The 8,806-nt window shown below is 39.8% G+C and overlaps 1 long non-coding RNA gene across 1 annotated transcript in view; it reads right to left on the bottom strand.

Annotated features, from left to right (window-relative positions):
• Positions 1-784: 784 nt before the first annotated feature.
• LOC117954151 overlaps positions 785-8,806 on the bottom strand; it is a 23,611-nt gene continuing 15,589 nt past the window's right edge. The window contains exons 2-3 of the long non-coding RNA XR_004658752.1: positions 3,355-3,361; positions 785-797 (exon numbers count right to left, since the gene is read on the bottom strand). This is a non-coding gene — a long non-coding RNA (uncharacterized LOC117954151). The remainder of the gene's footprint in view (positions 798-3,354; positions 3,362-8,806) is intronic.

Raw genomic sequence — 8,806 nt, 5'->3', positions numbered from 1 at the left:
CTGTGGACGAAGGTCTGGCAATGCAAGACTAAGTGCTTGTATATCTCAAATGAAGCAGGTGCAGCAGTTAGTGCCACCTGCGCCACTCCACTGTCATGGCTGAATATCCATTTAAGAGCCTGCATGTGGAATGCATGTGGACAGACTCCACATGCATTGCCTCAAATAGTAAAATGTGTGTTAATAGCTGTGTGTTATTATGCTGTCTGTCAGCCACTTACTGATACTTACTGTACATTGTCTTCCTGGGAGCTTTAACACGTCGCTGCTTAAACAGAAAAAACTCTGTTTAAAAAATCAACGTTGTGTGATACAGTGGATCATGCAGTCTTCTCTCGCCTTGATTGTGTAGGCATCAAATGCTCGACACTTCAAAGGTTTAGCTCCTATTTGGTAAATAGGAGCTTCTCTGTCATGATTGGTTACATCTCCTCGTCGGCAGCTCCTCTCTCTTGTGGGGTACCCCAGGGTTCAATTCTTGGCCCCATCCTGTTTTCCTTTTATACGTTGCCTTTAGGGGCTATTATAGGAAAGCGCAACCTGTCATTTCATTGTTGAACGGATGATTTGCAAATTTATTTGCCTATAAAACCAAGTGACAGTGTTGCACTAGACGCCGTGCTTGTTGTACACTCAAAAAATTGAAACATTGACTTTAATTAAATTTAATGTGTCAACAGGTTCCACATATTTTTATTAGGTTTTGTCAAAACAAAAATATTTTTGTCATTTAAATTTTTTTATAATTTATGGTACAGTAACACAATGATTGTTAATTAAGCCAGTTTTTTTTTAAACTTTAGATTAACAAGATGTATTTAAGCTTAACCAAATTAAGTCATGTATGTCACATGAACCTAATTAATATATGAACAGTCTACATATTTTAGTTTTGTCACTTCAGCACATATCTTCTTTGTAGTCTTGAAATAATATATTTAAGTAGGGTTAGTGAAAACATTATGTTTTCGTCCAATATAGGTTTTACTTTTTACTTTTACATATTTCAAGTTTGTCAACAAGTTCCACACAAATTAATTTGGTAAACCAAACAAATGTTTCTTTATTCACCAACACAGCAGGGGTACAGTAACATTACAATGCAGTAACATTTGAACTAGGTCTGCACGATTCGGGGAAAAATATGAATCAGGATTTGTTTTTTAAGCTTAGAACTGATATCACAATTCTCTGCCACGTTTTTTTTCCGACGATTTCTAATGCCTATTGCACACATGAACCATGACAAAACAAATTTAATTGGCAGCCCCAAACAGATTTGTTTGGCACCCATAGCTCATTGCTCATCACCACAAGCCTGTGAACATAGAGGCTTCAATGAAGAGAAGGGAGAACATTAGAGTGCTATGGTACGTTTAAAACTCACAGAAGAAAATCGTGGCGTTAGTGATGCAGTTGGCTCATAAAATTAACTGAGAATCCAAGATTTTTTTTTTTAAATCAAACTTATTTCGAAATTAAATCATGAACAGGGTGAATCCAGATTGCGATTTTATAATGATTAACTGTACTGACCTACTTTGAACACATGTACACATAAACATACAATAACAGCTGCAAATATTAGTGGATTGATTGATTAGTTTGACAGAAAATGTATCAATTGACTTATAGGAAAAAGAGCCAACATAAATGAGAATATTTTGTGGTTTTGTACAGTAAACGGAATCTTATTTGTGAACTGTGAAAAATAAGACATTTTAGGTTTAACCTTGGTGTATAAAATGTCAAAAGGTCAGTTTCTAAAGGCCCTAAAAACTAATAGAAAAACTGAACAGATAAGTTATGAAACAATGTTATTTGAAGCTCCAACATGGTCCAACACTCCAACAGTTGTTAACTTCCCTAATGTAAAAGAACAATGCAGCTAAAATTCCCTTTGTGTCTGTATATGTGGTCTAACAAAAAGGTTTACAGTATTCACATTTGTTTGTAACAAAATAATGGTCTGTCTACAGCCTGGCCACTGATTGCGTCCAAATCAGTGATTGGCTAATTCACACAGTTTTTTTCTTGAGCAGCTTTACATTAGTTGAGAGTCTGCTAGCATCCATTTGAAGGAAGAGCTTCTGAAGTTCTTCAAAGAAGGCTTTCAGTTCCTTGGGATGACTGAGGTTCAGTGAATAAATTACACCCATTAGGAGTGCACATGCATAGGCAATGTCTCCCAAGTTGTGCAGTACTTCAACACCCTCAATCACAATTCCAACATTGGCTGGAGGAGTGGCGACATCACCTCCCTCAACATTGATGGTGTAGATGACAAAGGTGAGTTGCTTAAGCTCCCTCAAATTCAATACATCTGATCCCTTAACTGACCCGTGTTAATATTCGAAAGGTGACTCCAGATAAATAATTTGAAAAAAGCACAGGCGTTGCAGTTAGGGCTTTTGGAGCAACTTTTCAAGCCCACCTTTATACTCATAAGGGTGCACTAATTGCAAAACATACCTCTGTCATTGGGGCCAGTTTAATCTGGATTTTCCTCCCTGCAGAGCATCCTTTGTTCTGAACACTTTGATGATCTGATCAGTGTGCTTGTCTTGTTGTCCAAGGAACTTTAAGAGAAGGGGTGTAGTGGTAATCCTGAGAATCGCGGCCTCTATCTGAAAGCATGTCCACAAACACAATAAATTATTGGTACCTTCTAAACAGTCAACATTCATTTAGTACGACCTCATAAAAAGTAGTAGAGTCGTAGTAATAGTTAGTTAACATACCATGTGCAATATCCGCAGTCCGGCTGTGCAATATCAATGAAGGAAGGAGCTGATAATCGCTATCTCAGCCGGGATATGAAATTCAACATGTTAACAGAAGCCGTCAACCACTGAAATGCATTACTGACATTTAAAAACCATTTAGAAGAGAGAGAATGAAAGAAACTGAAGCTGCAAAATGTTTGATTTTTCAGTAATTAGTAAGCTAGTTCTGATGTGATCTTACCTTTTAGGAGTATGTCTTATCCAGATGGGAGGGTGGACAAATCAATTAACCAATTATTCAAGACCTGACATATTGCAACAGTATTAGAAAGAGAAAATAAATGTAAAAAGCTGTGAACACATCAATTATTGGGGCAACTTTTACAGGGTTCTAATGCAGAAGGTCTAACATGCAACGTGCATGATAGACACAACATTCACTTCAGGCTCCGAGGCCAACATTGCAGCATGCTGCTTGTGGTGTTGTCACTTGTTACATTCCGGACTGTTGATAAACCGTGAGAGACCGCTGCGCCCACATTGCTGTGAAAGCGCCCCCTAACTTAATTTATCAAGGTCTGATTGTTCACCCTCTCCCTCCGCTCCACTCGAGCTGACTGGGACTAACCGCTAACCTGAGTTAATTACCTTAGACCAACAGCACTAAATTCAAGTACAGAAACATTACACAACTGAGTTATTGGCCAAATACAGGACATGTCTAATTATAACACATATAATCTGGGGTGTAAGTAAAGTTACCTAAAGCCTACCGCTACCTACCAGCGCATGTAACTTCACACTGACTGTCGGCCCTTTCACCAACCGAAGAGCCAAAGATATCTGGTTGTACTTTTACATTCAAACACGTAGCCTTTCCTGTGCCTACTTCACAATTAAAGCATCCCACTGGTTTGCCGATGTGAAGCTTTTGATGTGAAGAGCAGCAATAAAGTGATGGCTTAGTGTCAGTCTTAATTTCAACAGCTCTGAAACGGTTAATAGGAGTCGGTCACCATACAATAAAACAAAAACGTACAGCCAGACAAACACAGGAGAAAAAGTGTAAAAATAATCTTCTAACCCCTCAGTAACAAACATTTCAAATTCACCACAAATAAGCAGGTGTCCTGAACCAACTGCTTTGAAAGTAAACATGAGTGACATTCAGTGTTGCACCTAACCTGGTCCACAACTGGGCTCCTTTCCAGTTTCTGAGCTAAATGCAGAAAATGTTGATGCTAAGCGTGCAAGACAGAGCCACAATAGTCTCTTCAAGCTTTGAGGCTAACGTTAGTAGCAGCATACTGCTTGTGCTGCTGTGTCCTGCCAGATTAACTGTACTAGTGAACAATGAAAGCACCGCGGCCACATCGCTGGAAACGCACGTGCATGCCCCACAACGTTATTTGTCAGGTTGTTCACTCTCTCCCTCTGCTCCACTTGAGCTGACCGGAGCTAACCAGTAACCTGAGCTAATTACAGTAAGACACCAGCACTAATTACAAAAGAGTAAGTGCAGAAATACTACACATGTGAGATATGAGCGGCACCCAGCGGGGTAAACAGCAAACCGACCTGGGTCATACAGCTAGCGTTAGCTAGCTAGCTAAGTTTGGTAGCAAACACATCAAGGACCCACCTGCTTTTACAGCAGTGTGCATCAGAAACACAAAGTACGTTCATACTCAACATAAATAGACTACAAAACAAGTTTGGCGATATAAAATGTTCTCCTACCTTTCCCATATCATACAAAGAACACCACCTCGAACGTTTCCGCCAAAATTAACCGAGGAAGGTTCAAATATCTTTACGCATGCGCAGTCTGACGCATCTCAGTTTCAGTCTTACTGCCATCTTCAGAATGTAACAAGTATTGCATTCCTAATTCACTTTAATTAAATGTTTTGGGATTTAGTAACACATTTATATTTGTTATAGGTAACAATAATCACAATTACATAGATTTTACTCAAACAACATTTTAACCTAACAACAACCTAAGACATTTATTTTAATTAAACAGAACATTAAAAAACTATTTAAAGTCCACAACCCCCCTGATTCATTTTTTGATTGTATTCATGATATTAAGTGTATAATCTTTAGTACTTTAGGCACAACAAAAAGTCCAGCTTTTAGTTTGGGAACTCAATCTGGTTTCATACCTTAAGCAACCTGTCAAAAATGTTGGGATTACTTTTGATTGCAAAATGAAATTTGACAAGCAGATCAGTATTGTTGTCATTATAAGCTTTTTCTGCCGTCTAAAGTTAAGCCCTTCCTTAACAGACATGATCTAGAAAATGCGATTCATGCTTTTATTAGTTCAAGTTTGGATTACTGTAATGCACTTTATGTTGGACTGAATTAAACCTCCATCTCACATATTCAACTTGTGCAAAATGCTGCTGCTCGCACATCACTCCCGTTCTCTAGACCCGACATTGGCTCCCTGTGCGTTTTATAATACATTTTATGATTTTATTTGTTTTCAAGACTTTAAATGGCCTTGCCCTGGAGTATTTGTCTGAGATTTAAATCTACGTGAGTACAACTGGTTATTGCGTTCTTCAAACCAACTGGTTTCAGAAGTCCCAAGGTCCAGGTATAAACGGTGGGGTGATCAGGCTTTTGCAGTTGCTGCCCAAAGACTCTGGAACAAGTTACCCCCTGACATTCACACTATTACAGATGTAGTTCTTTTTAGGTCTAAACTTAAAACGTATTTGCTTAGAATGGTTTTCAATAAGTAGTAGTGGTGTGACAATTTCCGTCTCCTCTTTCTACGTAAACTTTTCTAATTTTACGGTTTCATTCTTTTTATTGAATGATATGTTGTTTTACTCTTAATTTCTGATGCGAAGCACTTTGGATAACTGCTCGTTGTTGTTAAGTGCTATATAAATAAATGTTGATTGATTGATTGATGGATTCAATCAGGGGACATGATACAGAACAGGGCACTATTTAAACAGGTGAAGACGGAACTCAAACTTGCCAAGTGTAATAATATTGAGCCCGATGATGAATTCAAGGTCTTGAAACTCATCCGTGGTGTCAAAGAATGGAAAAGTCCAGGTCCTGATGGGATTGCGTTCTGAAGAACTGTGCTTTCCATTTGGCAGACATCTTCTGCTTCAACTTCCAGTTGTCCTTGAAGCTGCATAAGGTTCCTTCCATCTCTTTTCACTTAGGCCCTTTAAAGTTGGCCTACAAGTCGGGCAGTGGCATGGATGACACAACAGGGACGCTTTCAAACATGGTTTTTAAACATCTTGAGGGGGCCATGTACCTTGGTCGTCTACTACAGTGGGGCTTGAATATTTGGGCACCCCAGGTAAAAATTTATATTAATGTGCATAAAAAAGCCGAGAAAAGATGGAAAAATCTCCAAAAGGCATTAAATGACAGATTAGACATTCGTATAATATGTCACAAAAATTTAGATTCTATTTCCATCAATTACGCTTTCAAAATAACAGAAAACAAAAAAATTGGCGTCTGCAAAAGTTTGGACACATTGCAGAGTTTATAGCAGGCACCGCCCCCTTTGGCAAGCATCAAAGCTTAGAAACGCTTCTTGCAGCCAGCCAATAGTCTTTCAATTCTTGTTTGAGGTAGTTCTTTGAGAGTTCTGGGCTGTCACGCACTGCTCTTTTAAGGTCTATCCGTAGATTTTTAATTATGTTAAGGTCAGGAGATTGTGAAGGCCATGGCAAAACCTTCAGTTTACGCCTCTTGATGTAATTAAGAGGGTCCAAAATGTGCTAAAATTTTATTGAATCTCTCTAATTGTGAAATGTTCCCTGTGCCACTGGCGGCAGAACAACCCCAAAGCAGGATTGCCCACCGCCCCCCATGCTTAACAGTTGGACAGAGGTTCTCTTCATTAAATTCTGTGCACTGTCTCCAAACGTACCTTTGCTCATTCCAGTTCAAAAGTTCTATTTTAACCACCTCGGTCCACAAAACTAGTTTCCACAATGCATCAGGCTTGTCTATACGTTCATTTGCAAACTTCAAACGCTGATTTTTGTGGTGAGGACGTAAAAGAGTTTTTTCTTCTGATGACTCTTCCATGAAGACCATACTTGTACAAGTATCTCTTTATAGTGGAATGGTGTACCACAACTCCAGTGTCTGCCAGGTCTTTTTGGATGGATCGTGCAGTCAAACGGGGGTTTTGACTTGCTTTTCTCACAATCCTGCGAGCTGTTCTTTCTGTAAACCTATTCTGGTACAACCTCAAAATACAATCATAAACCTGAAAATGTGCATAATACGAGCGATTTAAACAGAAAAATCCCATGCAAGGTATTGTGAAGGTCTGCAGCCAAATGGCAGGCACACAATTAGATAACCTACTTGATTAGTAAAAGGTCAGAGAGCCATCCTGTCTAATCTGAGTCATCCCTCGTGGGGTGAATTCATGCTGATGCAGAACAAATGGATTTAACAGGTCATTCATCCCGGGTGTCATGCCCATTGTTAAATAATACCCTGTGAATTCAAATTTAATTATGTTGTACTGTGGTTGTGTTTATTTGTTACTGCTGGCTGTAATCCAAATTGACTCTCAGGAATAATAAAGTTACCTTGTACCTTGTAGAGTGGAGAGAGGGGCAACCCCCACTTCCAAAATGCAATGCATCAGTGCACACAGAAGAGTTGACTTCTCTCTGAAACTCATTGATTTCTCTGCTTCTTTTCTGGCTCCCAACAGCTTGATCTCTGCTCCGCTTTCAAAGAAACTATGAGTGTCTTTTCTGTTTGAGCCAACTGGGCGGCCGGCCGGGCAGCAGGCCTCCAACAGCCTGCAGCTGCTGCTGTGAATATAAAGCAAAGTCAGAGTGCATCCATCACCAGCCCGTTCCATCTGGTATTCAACAGAAATAGAGGCGTGGGCAAGAAAATAGACACTTTATGCCTTTTAATGCTTCAGTTTACTCTATTATCTGACTGTTTACTGAGAGCTCACTGTGGCTTTGACCCCTCCCCCCTACAATACACAAGGATGGATGGTTTTAATGCTTCCATTCAAATGATTTAAACGTATTCTGCTTTTGAAATGAGTATTAGCTCAATTGGGAAAATGGGAAACTGCACATGCAGAAAAGGACAATGACTTGCTAGGAAAAATAAGCCTGCTTTCCTCCTCCATGCTGTGCTTTCTCTAAAGAAAGCTCCAATGTTCATTATCATACACGGGCATGATGGGCATAAACTGACTCAGACGAAAAGCTTCTGTTTCTCGCCACCAAATCAAACAGAATTACTAACAAATCCTGTGTCAATGTTTTCTCTAATATTTACACTGTTCATGAAAATATCCAGCTGTTCAGTGTGTGAAGACTCAGTGAGCAGACTGAAAGCAGGAGCTCTAACTACCAGGATGAATTCGTAATTCTGCATTGTCCAGATGACACTCTCACTTAGAGTGGGAGTCATGCAAGGGAAGCGTGCCAATGTCCCTACAGCCCTATGTCCCCACAGCCCTACGTCCCCACATCGCTATGCCCCCACAGCCCTATGTCCCCACAGCCCTATGTCCCCATAGCTGTATCTTCCTACAGCCCTATGTCCCCACAGCCCTACATCCCCACAGCCCTATGTCCCCCCATTTTCCAAGATTGATTTTTTATAAAATTAGGTCCTATGTTCCCCCATTTCCTTTTTCACAAATTTGTATCATAATTTGTCCCTGTTTCTCCCAATTTTTCGGTTAGGGTAACCCTAATTTTAAGAAAAATCTTAGAAATGTGGGAACATGGGGCTGTCGGACCATTGGGCCGTGGGATAATAGGGCTAACCCCCATGAAGAAAACCCCGCCTCTCCAGCCTGCACCCTGCTGCTGTCCCTAATTCTTGTCATAAAGTCCATTCAATATGTTTATTTAGCCATTAGGAGTCATTTGGTGAATACATGCTCGGTCCTTTTCTCATTTTGTGTGGGTCATTTCACAAAGTGAGAGTGAAGTCGTTTAGACTCTGGGGGGGATAGATAGATAGATAGATAGATAGATATTTATTGATCCCAAAAAAAAGGGAAATTACAGTGTTACAGCAGCACACAA

The sequence above is a fragment of the Etheostoma cragini genome, chromosome 12, assembly GCF_013103735.1.
Source record: "Etheostoma cragini isolate CJK2018 chromosome 12, CSU_Ecrag_1.0, whole genome shotgun sequence".
Lineage (NCBI taxonomy): Eukaryota > Metazoa > Chordata > Actinopteri > Perciformes > Percidae > Etheostoma > Etheostoma cragini.
Note: the sequence above shows the minus strand (reverse complement) of the source record. Positions and strands in the feature narration are given on the sequence as shown.